Here is an 18,617-nt window from a genome sequence, read left to right as displayed (position 1 = left end):
CGTTGAAAGGGAATTTTTTGTGTTCTAGGGTGATTTCGTTGGAAGAGAATTTTCTCTGTTATGGGGTGACTTCGATGGAAGTGAATTTTTTGTGTTCTCCGGTTTTTTCGAAGTAGGGGGTGATTTCATTAGAATCGTGTTTTCTGTGCTTTGGAGTCATTTCGTTGGAAGGGAATTTTTTGTGCTCTGTGGTGATTTCGATGTAAGCAAATTTTTTCTGTTCTGTGGTAATTTCGTTGGACGTGAATTTTTTGTTTTCTCTGGTTTTTTTGATGGAAGCAAATTTTTGAAGCAGGGGGTCATTTCGTTGGAAGCGTGTTTTCTGTTCTCTGGAGTCATTTCGTTGGGAGCGAATTTTTTTTGTGCTCTGGGATGATTTCTTTGGAAGCAAATATTTGTGTTCTCAGGAGGTATCGTTGGAAGCGAATTTATTGCGTTCTGGGGTAATTTCGTTGGAAGCAAATTTTTGAAGTATGGGATCATTTTGTTGAAAGCGTGTTTTCTCTGCTCTGGAGTCATTACGTTGGAAGCTAATTTTTTGTGTTCTGGGATGATTTCGTTGGAAGCGAATATATTGTTCTCAGAAGATTTTGTTGCAAACGAATTTTTTGTGTTCTGGCGTAATTTCGTTGGAAGCGATTTTTTTGTGTTCTCGGGTGATTTCGATGGAAGCAAATTTTTGAAGTATGGGATCATTTCGTTGGGAGCATGTTTTCTGTGCTCTTGAGTCATTTCGTTGGAAGCGAATTTTTTGTGTTCTCGGGTGATTTCGATGGAAGCAAATTTTTGAAGTATGGGATCATTTCGTTGGGAGCATGTTTTCTGTGCTCTTGAGTCATTTCGTTGGAAGCGAATTTTTTGTGTTCTGGGGTGATTTCATTGAAGCAAATTTTTTGTGTTCTGGGGTAATTTCGTTGGAAGCGAATTTTTTGTGTTCTGGGGTCATTTCATTAGAAGCAAATTTTTTGTGTTCTGGGGTATTTTCGTTCGAAGGGAATTTTTTGTGTTCTCGGGTCATTTCAATGGAAGCAAATTTTTGAAGTATGGTATCATTTCGTTCGAAGCGTGTTTTCTGTGCTCTGGAGTCATTTCGTTGGAAGCGAATATTTGTGTTCTCAGATGATTTCGTTGCAAGCGAATTTTTTGTGTTCTCCTGTTTTTTTGATGGAAGCAAATTTTTGAAGTAGGGGGTCATTTCGTTGGAAGCTTGTTTTCTGTGCTCTGGAGTAATTTCATTGGAAGGGAATTTTTTGTGCTTTGGGCTGATTTCGTTGGAAGCGAATTTTTTGTGTTCTAGTGTGATTTCGTTGAAAGGGAATGTTTTGTGTTCTAGGGTGATTTTGTTGGAAGCGAATTTTTTGTGTTCTGTGGTGATTTCGATGGAAGCAATTTTTTTCTGTTCTGTGGTAATTTCGTTGGACGTGAATTTTTGGTTTTCTCCGGTTTTTTTGATGGAAGCAAATATTTGAAGCAGGGGGTCATTTCGTTGGAAGCGTGTTTTCTGTGCTCTGGAGTCATTTCGTTGGAAGCAAATTTTTTGTGCTCTGAGATGATATCGTTGGAAGCGAATATTTGTGTTCTCAGGATATTTCATTGGAAAAGAATTTTTTGTGTTCTGGGGTAATATCGTTGGAAGCGAATTTTTTGTGTTCTTGGGTGATTTCCATGGAAGCAAATATTTGAAATAGGGGGTCATTTCGTTGGATTCGTGTTTTCTGTGCTCTGGAGTCATTTCGTTGGAAGCGAATTTTTTGTGCTCTGGGGTTATTTGATTGGAAGCTAATATTTGTGTTCTCAGGATATTTCGTTGCAAGCGAATTTTTTTGTGTTTTGGGGTAATTTCGTTGGAAGCGAATTTTTTGTGTTCTCCGATTTTTTCGATGGAAGCAAATTTTTTAAGTAGAGGGACATTTCGTTGGAAGCGTGTTTTCTGTGCTCTGGAGTCATTTCTTTGGCAGTGAATTTTTTATGCTCTGGGGTGATTTCGTTGGAAGCGAATTTTTTCTATTCTCCCGTGATTTCATTGAAAGCGAATTTTTTATGTTCTAGGGTGATTTCTTTGGAAGCGAATTTTTTGTGTTCTCGGGTCATTTCATTGGTACATTGTTTTCTGTGCTCTGGAATCATTTCGTTGGTAGCGAATTTTTTGTGCTCTCGGGTGATTTCATTGGAAGCGTTATTTTTGTATTCTCGGGTGATTTCGTTGAAAGGGAATTTTTGTGTTCTAAGCTGATTTCGTTGGTAGCGAATTTTTTGTGCTCTGGGATGATATCTTTGGAAGCGAATTTTTATGTTCTCAGGAGTTTTCGTTGGAAAAGAATTTTTTGTCTTCTGGGGTAATATCGTTGGAAGAGAATTTTTTGTGTTCTCCGGTCTTTTCGATGGAAGCAAATTTTGAAATAGTGTGTCATTTCGTTGGAAGCATGTTTTCTGTATTCTGGAGTCATTTTGTTGGAAGCCAATTTTTGGTACTCTGTGGTGATTTCGTTGGAAGTGAATTTTTTGTGTTCTCGGGTGATTTCGTTGAAAGGGAATTTTTTGTGTCCTGTGGTCATTTCTTTGGCTGCGAATTTTTAGTGTTCTGGGGTCATTTAGTTGGAAGCGTGTTTTCTGTGCTCTGGAGTCATTCCGTTGGAAGCGAATATTTGTGTTCTCAGACGATTTCGTTTCAAGCGAATTTTTTGTGTTCTCCTGTTTTATTGATGGAAGCAAATTTTTGAAGTAGGTGGTCATTTCGTTGGAAGCTTGTTTTCTGTGCTCTGGAGTAATTTCGTTGAAAGGGAATTTTTTGTGCTTTGGGCTGATTTCGTTGGAAGTGAATTTTTTGTGTTCTCAGGTGATTTCGTTGAAAGTGAATTTTTTTTCCTTTAGGGTGATTTCATTGGATGCGGATTTTTTGTGCTCTGGGGTGATTTCTTTGGAAGCGAATATTTGTGTCCTCAGGAGATTTTGTTGGAAGCGAATTTTTTGTGTTCCGGGGTAATTTCGTTGGAAGCGAATTTTTTTGTGTTCTCTGGTTTTTTTGATGGAAGCAAATTTTTGAAGTAGGGGGTCATACCGTTGGAAGCGAAATTTTTTGTGTTCAGGGGTGATTTCGTTGGAAGCGAATGTTTTGTGATCTGGGGTAATTTCGTTGGAAGCGAATTATTTTGTGTTCTCAGGTGATTTCGATGGAAGCAAATTTTTGAAGTATGGGGACATTTCGTTGGAAGCTATTTTATGTGCTTTGGGGTGATTTCGTTGGAAGCGAATTTCTTGTGTTCAGGGGTAATTTCGTTTGAAGCAAATTTTTTGTGTTCTCGGGTGATTTCGTTGAAAGGGAAGTTTTTGTTTTCGAGGGTGATTTCGTTGGAAGAGAATTTTCTGTGTTCTGGGGTGACTTCGATGGAAGTGAATTTTTTGTGTTCTCCAGTTTTTTTGATGTAAGCAAATTTTTGAAGTAGGGGGTCATTTCGTTATAATCGTGGTTTCTGTGCTTTGGAGTCATTTCGTTGGAAGGTAATTTTTTGCGCTCTGGGGTGATTTCGTTGTAAGCGAACTTGTTTGGGCTCTGGGATGATTTCTTTGGAAGCGACTATTTGTGTTCTCAGGAGATTTCATTGGAAGAGAATTTTTTGTGTTCTGTGGTGATTTCTATGGAAGCAAGTTTTTTCTGTTCTGTGGTAATTTCGTTGGACGTGAATTTTTTGTTTTCTCTGGTTTTATTGATGGAAGCAAATTTTTGAAGGAGGGTGTCATTTCGTTGGAAGCGTGTTTTCTGTGCTCTGGAGTCATTTCATTGGAAGGGAATTTTTTGTGCTCTGGGGTGATTTCGATGGAAGCGAATTTTTTGTGTTCTGGGGTAATTACGTTGGATGCGAATTTTTTGTGTTCTCGGGTGATTTCGTTGGCCGCGAATTTTTAGTGTTCTGGGTTCATTTCGTTGGAAGCCTGTTTTCTGTGCTATGGAGTCACTTTGTTGGAAGCCAATTTTTTGTACTCTGTGTTGATTTCGTTGGAAGTAAACGTTTTGTGTTCTCGGGTGATTTCGTTGGCCGCGAATTTTTAGTGTTCTGGGTTCATTTCGTTGGAAGCCTGTTTTCTGTGCGATGGAGTCATTTTGTTGGAAGCGAATTTTTTGTGTTCTGGGGTAATTACGTTGGAAGCGAATTTTTTGTGTTCTTGGGTGATTTCTTTGGCCGCGAATTTTTAGTTTTCTGCGGTCATTTAGTTGGAAGCGTGTTTTCTGTGCTCTGGAGTCATTTCACAGGAAGCGAATTTTTTTGTGATCTGGGGTGATTTCGTTGGTAGCAAATTTTTTGTGTTCTGGGGTGATTTCGTTGGCAGCGAATTTTTTGTGTTCGGGGGTGATTTCGATGGAAGCAAAATTTTTCTGTTCTGTGGTAATTTCGTTGGACGTGAATTTTTTGTGTTTTCGGGTGATTTGGTTGAAAGGGAATTTTTTGTGTTCCAGGGTGATTTCATTGGAAGCGAATTTTTTTGTGCTCTGGGATGATTTTTTTGGAAGCAAATATTTGTGTTCTCAGGAGGTATCGTTGGAAGCAAATTTATTGTGTTCTGGGGTAATTTCGTTAGAAGCGAATTTTTTGTGTTTTCGATGGAAGCAAATTTTTGAAATATGGGGTCATTTCGTTGGAATCGTCTTTGCTCTGGAGTCATTATGTTGGAAGCTAATTTTTTGTGTTCTGTGGTTATTTCGTTGGAAGCAAATATTCGTGTTCTCAGAAGATTTCGTTGCAAGTGAATTTTTTTGTGTTTTGGGGTAATTTCGTTGGAAGCGAATATTTTGTTTTCTCCGGTTTTTTCGATGGAAGCAAATTTTTGAAGCAGGGGGTCATTTCATTGGAAGTGTGTTTTCTCTGCTCTGGAATCATTTCGTTGGAAGCGAATTTTTTGTGTTCTGGGGTGATTTCATGGAAGCAATTTTTTTGTGTTCTGGGGTAATTTCGTTGGAAGCGAATTTTTTGTGTTCTGGTGTGATTTCGTTGGAAGCGAATTTTTTGTGCTCTGGGGTGATTTGATTGGAAGCTAATATTTGTGTTCTTAGGATATTTCGTTGCAAGAAAATTTTTATGTTCTGGGGTAATTTCGTTGGAAGCGAATTTTTTGTGTTCTCCGGTTTTTCTATGGAAGCAATTTTTTTTAAGTAGAGGGTCATTTCGTTGGAATCGTGTTTTCTGTGCTCTGGAGACATTTCTTTGGCAGTGAATTTTTTGTGCTCTGGGGTGATTTCGTTGGAAGCGAATTTTTTCTATTCTCGGGTGATTATGTTGAAAGCGAATTTTTTATGTTCTAGGGTTATTTCGTTGGAAGCGAATTTTTTGTGCTCTGGGGTGATTTGATTGGAAGCTAATATTTGTGTTCTTAGGATATTTCGTTGCAAGCGAATTTTTATGTTCTGGGGTAATTTCGTTGGAAGCGAATTTTTTGTGTTCTCCGGTTTTTCTATGGAAGCAATTTTTTTAAGTAGAGGGTCATTTCATTGGAAGTGTGTTTTCTGTGCTCTGGAGTCATTTCTTTGGCAGTGAATTTTTTGTGCTCTGGGGTGATTTCGTTGGAAGCGAATTTTTTCTATTCTCGGGTGATTTCGTTGAAAGCGAATTTTTTATGTTCTAGGGTTATTTCGTTGGAAGCGAATTTTTTTGTGCTCTGGGATGATATCTTTGGAAGCGAATATTTGTGTTCTCAGGAGTTTTCGTTCGAAAAGAATTTTTTGTCTTCTGGGGTAATATCGTTGGAAGAGAATTTTTTGCGTTCTCCGGTCTTTTTGATGGAAGCAAATTTTGAAATAGTGTGTCAATTCGTTGGAAGTATGTTTTCTGTGCTATGGAGTCATTTCGTTGGAAGTGAATTTTTTGTGTTCTCGGGTGATTCGTTGAAAGGGAATTTTTTGTGTTCTGGGGTCATTTCTTTGGAAGCCTGTTTTCTGTGCTCTGGAGTCATTTCGTTGGAAGCGAATTTTTTGTGTTCTGGGGTGATTTCGTTGAAAGCGAATTTTTTGTGTTCGGGGGTGATTTCGATGGAAGCAAAATTTTTCTGTTCTGTGGTAATTTCGTTGGACGTGAATTTTTTGTGTTCTCGGGTGATTTGGTTGAAAGGGAATTTTTTGTGTTCCAGGGTGATTTCATTGGAAGCGAATTTTTTTGTGCTCTGGGATGATTTTTTTGGAAGCAAATATTTGTGTTCTCAGGAGGTATCGTTGGAAGCAAATTTATTGTGTTCTGGGGTAATTTCGTTAGAAGCGAATTTTTTGTGTTTTCGATGGAAGCAAATTTTTGAAATATGGGGTCATTTCGTTGGAATCGTCTTTGCTCTGGAGTCATTATGTTGGAAGCTAATTTTTTGTGTTCTGTGGTTATTTCGTTGGAAGCAAATATTCGTGTTCTCAGAAGATTTCGTTGCAAGTGAATTTTTTTGTGTTTTGGGGTAATTTCGTTGGAAGCGAATATTTTGTTTTCTCCGGTTTTTTCGATGGAAGCAAATTTTTGAAGCAGGGGGTCATTTCATTGGAAGTGTGTTTTCTCTGCTCTGGAATCATTTCGTTGGAAGCGAATTTTTTGTGTTCTGGGGTGATTTCATGGAAGCAATTTTTTTGTGTTCTGGGGTAATTTCGTTGGAAGCGAATTTTTTGTGTTCTGGTGTGATTTCGTTGGAAGCGAATTTTTTGTGCTCTGGGGTGATTTGATTGGAAGCTAATATTTGTGTTCTTAGGATATTTCGTTGCAAGAAAATTTTTATGTTCTGGGGTAATTTCGTTGGAAGCGAATTTTTTGTGTTCTCCGGTTTTTCTATGGAAGCAATTTTTTTTAAGTAGAGGGTCATTTCGTTGGAATCGTGTTTTCTGTGCTCTGGAGACATTTCTTTGGCAGTGAATTTTTTGTGCTCTGGGGTGATTTCGTTGGAAGCGAATTTTTTCTATTCTCGGGTGATTATGTTGAAAGCGAATTTTTTATGTTCTAGGGTTATTTCGTTGGAAGCGAATTTTTTGTGCTCTGGGGTGATTTGATTGGAAGCTAATATTTGTGTTCTTAGGATATTTCGTTGCAAGCGAATTTTTATGTTCTGGGGTAATTTCGTTGGAAGCGAATTTTTTGTGTTCTCCGGTTTTTCTATGGAAGCAATTTTTTTAAGTAGAGGGTCATTTCATTGGAAGTGTGTTTTCTGTGCTCTGGAGTCATTTCTTTGGCAGTGAATTTTTTGTGCTCTGGGGTGATTTCGTTGGAAGCGAATTTTTTCTATTCTCGGGTGATTTCGTTGAAAGCGAATTTTTTATGTTCTAGGGTTATTTCGTTGGAAGCGAATTTTTTTGTGCTCTGGGATGATATCTTTGGAAGCGAATATTTGTGTTCTCAGGAGTTTTCGTTCGAAAAGAATTTTTTGTCTTCTGGGGTAATATCGTTGGAAGAGAATTTTTTGCGTTCTCCGGTCTTTTTGATGGAAGCAAATTTTGAAATAGTGTGTCAATTCGTTGGAAGTATGTTTTCTGTGCTATGGAGTCATTTCGTTGGAAGTGAATTTTTTGTGTTCTCGGGTGATTCGTTGAAAGGGAATTTTTTGTGTTCTGGGGTCATTTCTTTGGAAGCCTGTTTTCTGTGCTCTGGAGTCATTTCGTTGGAAGCGAATTTTTTGTGTTCTGGGGTGATTTCGTTGAAAGCGAATTTTTTGTGGTCTGTGGAAATTTTGTTGGAAGCGAATTTTTTGTGATCTCCGGTTTTTTCGATGGAAGCAAATTTTTGAAGTAGGGGGTCATTTTGTTGGAAGCATGTTTTCTGTGCTCTGGAGTCGCTCTGGAAGCGAATTTTTTGTGATCTCCGGTTTTTTCGATGGAAGCAAATTTTTGAAGTAGGGGGTCATTTTGTTGGAAGCATGTTTTCTGTGCTCTGGAGTCGCATTTTTTGTTTTCTGGGGTAATTACTTTGGAAGCGAATTTTTTGTGTTCTCGGGTGATTTAATTGAAAGGAAATTTTTAGTGTTCTGGCATCATTTCATTCGAAGCGTGTTTTCTGTGCGCTGGAATCATTTCGTTGGAAGCTAATTTTTTGTGCTCTTGGGTGATTTCGTTGGAAGCAATTTTTTTGGGTTCTAGGTTGATTTCGTTGAAAGGGAATTTTTTGTGTTCTGGGGTCATTTCGTTGGAAGGAATTTTTTTGTGTTCTGGGGTGACTACGTTGGAAGCGTGTTTTCTGTGCTCTGGAATCATTTCGTTGGAAGCGAATTTTTTCTGTTCTGCGGTGATTTCGATGGAAAGAAATTTTTTCCGTTCTGGGGTAATTTTGTGGGAAGCGAATATTTTTGTTCTCAGGTGATTTATTGGAAGGGAATTTTTTGTGCTCTGGGGTGATTTCGTCGGAAGCAATTTTTTTCTATTCTGGGGTAATTTCGTTGGACGTGAATTTTTTTGTTCTCAGGTGATTTCATTGAAAGTGAATTTTTTGTGTTCTCGGGTCATTTCATTGCTACATTGTTTTCTGTGCTCTGGAGTCATTTCGTTGGAAGCGCATTTTTTGTGTTCTCGGGTGATTTCTTTGGCCGCGAATTTTTAGTGTTCTGGGTTCATTTAGTTGGAAGCGTGTTTTCTGTGTTCTGGAGTCATTTCGATGGAAGCGAATTTTTTGTGCTCTGGGGTGATTTCGTTGGAAGCAAAGTTTTTGTGTTCTGGGTGATTAGGTCGGAAGCGAATTTTTTGTGTTCTGGGTTAATTTCGTTGGAAGCGATTTTTTTGTGTTCTCGGGTATTTTCTATGGAAGCAAATATTTTGTGTTCAGGGGTGATTTCGTTGGAAGCCTGTTTTCTGTGCTCCGGAGTCATTTGGTTGGAAGCGAATTTTTTGGGTTCTGGGGTGAATTGGTTGGAAGCTAATTTTTTGTGTTCTCGGGTGATTTCGTTGAAAGGGAATGTTTTGTGTTTGAGGGTCATTTCGTTGGCAGCGAATTTTTTGTGTTCAGGAGTGATTTCGATGGAAGCAAAATTTTTCTATTTTGTCGTAATTTCGTTGGACGTGAACTTTTTGTGTTCTCGGGTGATTTCTTGAAAGGGAATTTTTTGTGTTTTCGGGTCATTTCATTGCTACATTGTTTTCTGTGCTCTGGAGTCATTTAGTTGGAAGCGAATTTTTTGTGTTCTCGGGTGATTTCTTTGGCCGCGAATTTTTAGTGTTCTGGGGTCATTTAGTTGGAAGCGTGTTTCCTGTGTTCTGGAGTCATTTTGATGGAAGCGAATTTTTTGTGCTCTGGGGTGATTTCGTTGGAAGCAAATTTTTTGTGTTCTGGGTGACTTCGTTGGAAGCGAATTTTTTGTGTTCTCGGGTCATTTCAATGGAAGCAAATTTTTGAAGTATGGTATCATTTCATTCGAAGCGTGTTTTCTGTGCTCTGGAGTCATTTCGTTGGAAGCAAATATTTGTGTTCTCAGACGATTTCGTTGCAAGCGAATTTTTTGTGTTCTCCGGTTTTTTCGATGGAAGCAAATTTTTGAAGTAGGGGCCATTTCGTTGGAAGCTCGTTTTCTGTGCTCTGGAGTAATGTCGTTGGAAGGGAATTTTTTGTGCTTTGGGCTGATTTCGTTGGAAGCAAATTTTTTGTGTTCTGTGGTGATTTCGATGGAAGCAATTTTTTTCTGTTCTGTGGTAATTTGGTTGGACGTGAATTTTTGGTTTTCTCCGGTTTTTTTGATGGAAGCAAATTTTTGAAGCAGGGGATCATTTCGTTGGAAGCATGTTTTCTGTGCTCTGGAGTCATTTCGTTGGAAGCGAATTTTTTGTGTTCTGGGGTGATTTCGTTGGAATCGAATTTTTGGTGCTCTGGGATGATTTGATTGGAAGCTAATATTTGTGTTCTCAGGATATTTCATTGCAAGCAAATTTTTTGTGTTCTGGGGTAATTTCATTGGAAGCGAATTTTTTGTGTTCTCCTGTTTTTTCGATAGAAGCAAATTTTTTAAATAGAGGGTCATTTCGTTGGAAGCGTGTTTTCTGTGCTCTGGAGTAATTTCTTTGGCAGTGAATATTTTGTGCTCTGGGGTGATTTTGTTTGAAGCGAAATTTTTGTGTTCTCGGGTGATTTCGTTGAAAGGGAATTTTTTGTGTTCCAGGGTGATTTCGTTGGAAGCGAATTTTTTTGTGCTCTGGGATGATTTCTTTGGAAGCAAATATTTGTGTTCTCAGGAGGTATCGCTGGAAGCGAATTTATTGTGTTCCGGGTTAATTTCGTTGGAAGCGAATGTTTTGTTTTCTCCGGTTTTTTCGATGGAAGCAAAATTTGAAGCAGGGGGTCATTTCGTTGGAAGTATGTTTTCTGTGCTCTGGAGTCATTTCGGTGGAAGCGAATTTTTTGTGTTCTGGGGTAATTTCATTGGAAGCGAATTTTTTGTGCTCTGGGGTGATTTGATTGGAAGCTAATATTTGTGTACTCAGGATATTTCGTTGCAATCGAATTTTTATGTTCTGGAGCAATTTCGTTGGAAGCAAATTTTTTGTGTTCTCCGGTTTTTCGATGGAAGCAAATTTTTTAAGTAGAGGGTCATTTCGTTGGAAGCGTGTTTTCTGTGCTCAGGAGTCATTTCGTTGGAAGCGAATTTTTTGTGATCTAGGGTGATTTCGTTTAAAGAGAGTTTTTCTGTTCTAGGGTGATTTCGTTGGAAGCAAATTTTTTGTGCTCTGGGGTGATTTGATTGGAAGCTAATATTTGTGTTCTCGGGTGATTTCATTTAAAGGGAATTTTTTGTGTTCTATTTTGATTTCGTTGGAAGCACATTTTTTGTTTTCTGGGGTATTTACGTTGGAAGCGAACTTTTTTGTGTTCTCGGGTGATTTCGTTTAAAGGAAATTTTTAGTGTTCTGGCATCATTTCATTGGAAGCGTGTTTTCTGTGCTCTGGAGTCATTTTATTGGAAGCGAATTTTTTGTGCTCTTGGGTGATTTCGTTGGAAGCAAATTTTTTGGGTTCTCTGGTGATTTCGTTGAAAGGGAATTTTTTGTGTTCTGGGCTCATTTCGTTGGAAGCGTGTTTTCTGTGCTCTGGAGTCATTTCGTTGGAAGTGAATTTTTTGTGTTCTCGGGTGATTTCGTTGAAAGGGAATTTTTTGTGTTCTGGGGTCATTTCTTTGGAAGCCTGTTTTCTGTGCTCTGGAGTCATTTCGTTGGAAGCGAATTTTTTGTGTTTTGGGGTGATTTCGTTGAAAGCGAATTTTTTCTGTTCTGTGGAAATTTTGTTGTAAGTGAATTTTTGGTGTTCTCCGTTTTTTTCGATGGAAGCAAATTTTTGAAGTAGGGGGTCATTTTGTTGGAAGCATGTTTTCTGTGCTCTGGAGTCACTTGGTTGGAAGAGAATTTTTGGTGCTCTGGAGTGATTTCGTTGGAAGCGAATTTTTTGTGTTCTCGGGTGATTTCATTTAAAGGGAATTTTTTGTGTTCTAGGGTGATTTCGTTGGAAGCGCATTTTTTGTTTTCTGGGGTAATTACGTTGGAATCGACTTTTTTGTGTTCTGGGGTAATTTCGTTGGAAGCAAATTTTTTGTGTTCTCCGCTTTTTCGATGGAAGCAAATTTTTTAAGTAGAGGGTCATTTCGTTGGAAGCGTGTTCTCTGCGCTCTGGAGTTATTTCTTTGGCAGTGAATTTTTTGTGCTCTGGTGTGATTTCGTTGGAAGCGAATTTTTTCTATTCTCGGGTGATTTCTTTGGAAGCGAATTTTTTCTATTCTCGGGTGATTTCGTTGAAAGCGAATTTTTTATGTTCTAGGGTGATTACGTTGGAAGTGAAATTTTTGTGCTCTGTGGTGATTTGGTTAGAAGGGAATTTTTTGTCTTCTGTGGTTATTTCGACGGAAGCCAATTTTTTATGTTCTAGGGTGATTTCGTTGGAAGCGAATTTTTTGTGCTCTGGGATGATATCTTTGGAAGCGAATATTTGTGTTCTCAGGAGTTTTCATTGGAAAAGAATTTTTTGTCTTCTGGAGTAATAACGTTGGAAGAGAATTTTTTTGTGTTCTCCGGTCTTTTCGATGGAAGCAAATTTTGAAATAGTGTGTCATTTCGTTGGAAGCATGTTTTCTGTGCTATGGAGTCATTTTATTGGAAGCGAATTTTTTATGTGCTGGGGTGATTTCGTTGGAAGCGAATATATGTGTTCTCAGAAGATTTCGTTGCAAGCGAATTTTTTGTGTTCTGGGGTAATTTCTTTGGAAGCGAATTCTTTATGTTCTCCGGTTATGTTCTCCGGTTTTTCGATGGAAGCAATTTTTTTAAGTAGGGGGTCATTTCGTTGGAAGCTTATTTTCTGTGCTCTGGAGTCCTTTCGTTGGAAGGGAACTTTTTGTGTTCTGGGGTGATTTCGTAGGAAGCGAATTTTTTGTGTTCTCGGGTGATTTCATTGAAAGGGAATTTTTGCGTTCTAGGGTGATTTCGTTGGAAGCGAATCTTTTGTGCTCTTGGACGATTTCGTTGGAAGCGAATATTTGTGTTCTCAGGAGATTTCATTGCAAGCGAATTTTTTGTGTTCTGGGGTGATTTCATTGGAAGCGAATTTTTTGTGTTCTCGGGTGATTTCCTTGAAAGGAAATTTTGTGTTTTCGGGTGATTTCGTTGAAAAAGCTAATTTTTTGTGTTATAGCGTGATTTCTTTGGAAGCAAATTTTTTTTTATTCTGGGGTGATTTCGATGGAAGCAAATTTTTTTCTGTTCTGTGATAATTTCTTTGGACGTGAATTTTTTGTGTTATCGGGGGCTTTTGTTGGAAGCGAATTTTTTTGTGCTCTGGGATGGTTTCTTTGGAAGCGAATATTTGTGTTCTCAGGAGATTTCGTTGGAAAAGAATTTTTTGTCTTCTGGGGTAATCTCGTTGGAAGCGAATTTTTTGTGTTCTCAGATTATTTCAATGTAAGCAAATTTTTGAAGTATGGGATCATTTCGTTGGAAGCTTGTTTTCTGTGCTCTGGATTCATTTCGTTGGAAGCCTATTTTTTGTGTTCTGGGGTAATTTCGATGGAAGCTAATTTTTTGCGTTCTCTGGTTTTTTCAATGGAAGCAAATTATTGAAATAGGGGGTCATTTCATTGGAAGCGTGTTTTCTGTGATCTGGAGTCATTTCAATGGAAGCGAATTTTTTGTGTTCTGGGGTGATTTCGTTAGAAGCGAATATATGTGTTCTCAGAAGATTTCATTGAAAGCGAATTTTTTTTGCTCTGGGGTGATTTCTTTGGAAGCGAATATTTGTGTTCTCAGGAGATTTCGTTGCAAGCGAATTTTTTGTGTTCTGGGGTAATTTCGTTGGAAGCGTATTTTTGTGTTCTCCGTTTTTTTCGATGGAAGCGAATTTTTTAAGTAGGGGGTCATTTCGTTTGAAGCGTGTTTTCTGTGCTCTGGAGTCATTTCGTTGGAAGCGAATTTTTTGTGTTCTCTGGTGATTTCGATGGAAGCAAATTTTTGAAGTATGAGATCATTTTGTTGAAAGCATGTTTTCTGTGCTCTGGAGTAAATTCGTTGCAAGCGAATTATTTGGTTCTGGGGTGATTTCGTTGGAAGCGAATTTTTTATCTTCTCCTGTTTTTCGATGGAAGCAAATTTTTTAAGTAGGGGGTCATTTCGTTGGAAGCTTGTTTTCTGTGCTCTGGAGTCCTTTCGTTGGAAGGGAACTTTTTGCGTTCTAGGGTGATTTCGTTGGAAGCGAATCTTTTGTGCTCTGGGACGATTTCGTTGGAAGCGAATATTTGTGTTCTCAGGAGATTTCGTTGCAAGCGAATTTTTTGTGTTCTGGGGTGATTTCATTGGAAACGAATTTTTTGTGTTCTCGGGTGATTTTTTTGGAAGCGAATTTTTTACGTAGGGGGTCATTTCGTTTGAAGCGTGTTTTCTGTGCTCTGGAGTCATTTCGTTGGAAGCGAATTTTTTGTGTTCTGGGGTGATTTCGTTGGAAGCGAATATTTGTGTTCTCAGAAAATTTCGTTGCAAGCGAATTTTTTATGTTCTGGTGTAATTTCGTTGTAAGCGAATTTTTTATGTTCTCCTTTTTTCGATGGAAGCAAATTTTTTAAGTAGGGGGTCATTTCGTTGGATTCGTGTTTTATGTGCTCTGGAGTCATTTCGTTGGAAGAGAATTTTTTTTGCTCAGGGTTGATTTCATTGACGCTAATTTTTTGGGTTCTAGCGTGATTTCATTGGAAGAGAATTTTTTGTGTTCTCGGGTGATTTCGATGGAAACAAATATTTTCTGTTCTGTGGTAATTTCGTTGGACGTGACTTTTTTGTGTTCTCAGGTGATTTTGTTGAAAGGAAATTTTTTGTGTTCTAGGGTGATTTCGTTGGAAGCGAATTTTCTGTGCTCTGGAGTCATTTCGTTGGAAGCTAATTTATTGTGTTCTCGGGTGATTTCGTTGAAAGGGAATGTTTTGTGTTCTAGGGTGATTTCGTTGGCAGCGAATTTTTTGTGTTCAGGGGTGATTTCGATGGAAGCAAATTTTTGAAGTATGGGGTCATATCATTGGAAGCGTGTTTTCTGTGCTCTGGAGTCATTTCTTTGGAAGCGAATTTTTCGTGCTTGGGTGATTTCGTTCGAAGGGAATTTTTTGTGCTCTGGGATGATATCTTTGGAAGCGAATATTTGTGTTCTCACGAGATTTCGTTTGAAAAGAAGTTTTTGTCTTCTCGGGTAATATCATTGGAAGAGAATTTTTTGTCTTCTGTGGTGATTTCGATGGAAGCGATTTTTTTTTTTTGTTCTATGGTGTTTTCGTTGGAAGCGAATTTTTTGTGTTTTTGGGTGATTTCATTGAAAGGGAATTTTTGTGTTCTAGGGTAATTTCGTTGGAAGCGAATTTTTTGTGCTCTGGGACGATTTCGTTGGAAGCGAATATTTGTGTTCTCAGGAGATTTCATTGCAAGCAAATTTTTTGTGTTCTGGGGTGATTTCATTGGAAGCGAATTTTTTGTGTTCTCGGGTGATTTCTTTGAAAGGAAATTTTGTGTTTTCGGGTGATTTCGTTGAAAAAGCTAATTTTTTGTGTTCTAGCCTCATTTCGTTAGAAGCAAATTTTTTTTATTCTGGGGTGATTTCGATGGAAGCAAATTTTTTTCTGTTCTGTGATAATTTCGTTGGACGTGAATTTTTTGTGTTATCGGGTGCTTTCGTTGGAAGCGAATTTTTTTGTGCTCTGGGATGATTTCTTTGGAAGCGAATATTTGTGTTCTCAGGAGATTTCATTGGAAAAGAATTTTTTGTCTTCTGGGGTAATCTCGTTGGAAGAGAATTTTTTGTGTTCTCCGGTTTATTCGAAGGAAGCAAATTTTTGAAGTAGGGGGTCATTTCGTTGCAAGCGAATTTTTTGTGTTCTGGGGTGATTTCGTTGGAAGTGAATTTTTTTGTGTTCTCAGGTGATTTCGATGGAAACAAATTTTTGAAGTAGGGGGTAATTTCGTTGGAAGCGTGCTTTCTGTGCCCTGGAGTCATTTCGTTGGAAACGACTTTTTTGTGCTCTGGGGTGATTTCATTGGAAACGAATATTTGTGTTCTCAGGAGATTTCATTGCAAGCTAATTTTTTGTGTTCTGGGGTAATTTCTTTGGAAGCGAATTTTTTGTATTCTCAGGTGATATCGTTGAAAGCGAATTTTTTATATTCTAGGGTGATTTCTTTGGAAGCGAGTTTTTTGTGCTCTGGGGTGAGTTCGTTGGAAGCGAATATTTGTGTTCTCAGGAGGTTTCGTTGGAAAAGAAATTTTTGTCTTCTGGGGTAATTTAGTTGGAAGCGAATTTTTTGTGTTCTCAGGTGATTTCCATGGAAGCAAATATTTGAAATAGGGGGTCATTTCGTTGGATTCGTGTTTTCTGTGCTCTGGAGTCCTTTCGTTGGAAGGGAATTTTTTGTGCTCTGGGGTGATTTCGTTGGAAGGAATTTCTTGTAATCTGGGGTAATTTCGTTGGAATCGAATTTTTTGTGTTCTCGGGTGAGTTTGATCGAAGCGAATTCTTTATATTCTTGGATTATTTCTTTGGAAGCGAATTTTTTATATTCTTGGGTTATTTCTTTGGAAGCGAATTTTTTGGTATTCTGGGGTGATTTCGTTGGAAGCGAATGTTTTGTGCTCTGGGGTAATTTCGTTGGAAGCGAATTTTTTGTTCTCTGGGATGATATCTTTGGAAGCGAATATTTGTGTTCTCACGAGATTTCGTTGGAAAATAATTTTTTGTCTCTGGGGTAATATTGTCGGAAGAGAATTTTTTGTGTTCTCCTGTCTTTTCGATGGAAGCAAATTTTTGAAGTAGGGGATCATTTCTTTGGAAGCGTGTTTTCTGTGCTCTGGAGTCAACTCTTTGGAAGCGAAATTTTTGTTCTCTGGGGTGATTTCGTTGGAAGCGAATTTTTTTTTGTTCTCGGGTGATTTCTTTGAAAGGGAATTTTTGTGTTCTAGGGTGATTTCGTTAGAAGCGAATTTTTTGTGTTCTGGGGTGATTTCGTTGGAAGCCAATATTTGTGTTCTTGGGTGATTTTGTTGGAAGGGAATTTTTGTAATCTGCGGTGATTTCTTTGGAAGCAAATTTTTTGTGCTAAGGGTGATTTCTTTGGAAGCGAATATTTGTGTTCTTAGGAGATGTCGTTGGAAGCAAATTTTTTGTCTTCTGGGGTAATATCGTTGGAAGCGAATTTTTTGTGTTCTGGGGTGATTTCGTGGAAGGCGAATTCTTTGTGTCTCCGGTTTTTTCGAATGAAGCAAATTTTTGAAATAGGGGGTCATTTCGTTGGAAGCGTGTTTTTTTACGTGCTCTGGAGTCTTTTCGTTGGACGTGAATTTTTGTTTTTTTCGGTGATTTCGATGGAAGCGAAATTTTTGTTTTCTAGGGTCATTTCACTGGAAGCGTGTTTTCTGTGCTCTGGAGTCATTTCGTTGCATGCGAATTTTTTGTGTTCTAGGATGATTTCGTTGGAAGCAAATTTTTTGTGTTCTCGGGTGAGTTCGTTGGTAGCGTTTTTTCTGTGTTCTGGAGTCTTTTCGTTCGATGTGAATTTTTGTGTTTTGCGGTGATTTCGATGGAAGCGAAATATTTGTTTTCTGGGGTCATTTCATTGGAAGTGTGTTTTCTGTGCTCTGGAGTCATTTCGTTGGATGCGAATTTTTTGTGTTCTAGGATGATTTCGTTGGAAGCGAATTTTTTGTGTTCTCGAGTGATTCCGTTGGTAGCGTTTTTTCTGTGTTCTGGAGTCATTTCGTTGGAAGCGAAATTTTTGTGTTCTGCGGTGATTTCTTTGGGAGCAATTTTTTTGTGTTCTGGGGTGATTTTGTTGGAAGCGAATTTTTGTGTTCTGGGGTGATTTCTTTGGAAGCAAAGTTTTGTGTTCTGGGGTGATTTCGATGGAAGCAAAATTTTTGTGTTCTGGGGTGATTTCGATGGAAGCAAATTTTTACTGTTCTGGGGTAATTTCGTTGTTAGCAAATATATGCGTACTCAGGTGATTTTATTCAGTTCTGGGGTAATTTCGTTGGAAGCCAATATTTGTGTTCTTGGGTGATTTTGTTGGAAGGAAATTTTTTGTGCTCTGGGTTGATTCGGTTGGAAGTAATTTTTTTCTATTCTGGGTTAATTTTTTTGGATGCGAATTTTTTGTGTTCTTCGGTTTTCGTCGGAAGCGAATATTTGTGTTCTCAGGAGATTTCGTTGCAAGCTAATTTTTTGTGTTTTGGTGTAATTTCATTGGAAGCTAATTTTTTGTGTTCGCTGGTTGTTTCGATGGAAGAAAATTTTTCAAGTAGGCGGTCATTTCGTTGGAAGCGTGTTTTCTGTGCTTTGGAGTCTTTTCATTGGAGGTGAATTTTTTTGTTTTGCGGTGATTTCGATGGAAGCGAATTTTTTATGTTCTAGGGTGATTTCGTTGGAAGCGAAATTTTTGTTTTCTGGGGTCATTTCATTGGAAGTGTGTTTTCTGTGCTCTGGAGTCATTTTGTTGGAAGCGAATTTTTTATGTTCTCCGGTTTTTTCGATGGAAGCAAATTTTGGAATTAGGGGGTCATTTCGTTGGAAGCGTGTTTTCTGTGCTCTGGAGTCATTTTATTGGAAGCGAATTTTTTATGTTCTGGGGTGATTTCGTTGGAAGCAAATATATGTGTTCTCAGAAGATTTCGTTGCAAGCGAATTTTTTGTGTTCTTGGGTAATTTCTTTGGAAGCGAATTTTTTATGTTCTCCGGTTTTTCGATGGAGTCATTTCGTTCGAAGGGAATTTTTTGTGCTCTGGGGTGATTTCATTGAAAGCTAATTTTTGTTGGAAGAGAATTTTTTCTGTTCTGTGATAATTTCCCTGGACATGAATTTTTTGTGTTATCAGATGATTTCGTTGAAAGGGAATTTTTTGTGTTCTAGGTTGATTTCATAGAAAGCGAATTTTTTTGTGCTCTGGGATGATTTCCTTGGAAGCGAATATTTGTGTTCTCAGGAGATTTCGTTGAAAAGAATTTTTTGTGTTCTGGGGTAATTTCTTTGGAAGCGAATTTTTTGTGCTCTGGGATGATATCTTTGGAAGCGAATGTTTGTGTTCTGATGTAATTACGTTAGAAGACAATGTTTTGTGTTTTGGGGTGATTTCATTGGAAGCGTGTTTTCTGTGCTCTGGAGTCCTTTCGTTGGAAGCGAACATTTA

The sequence above is a fragment of the Meriones unguiculatus genome, chromosome 5 (assembly GCF_030254825.1).
Source record: "Meriones unguiculatus strain TT.TT164.6M chromosome 5, Bangor_MerUng_6.1, whole genome shotgun sequence".
NCBI lineage: Eukaryota > Metazoa > Chordata > Mammalia > Rodentia > Muridae > Meriones > Meriones unguiculatus.
The sequence above is the reverse complement of the archived record's forward strand: the minus strand, read 5'-3'. Positions refer to the sequence as shown.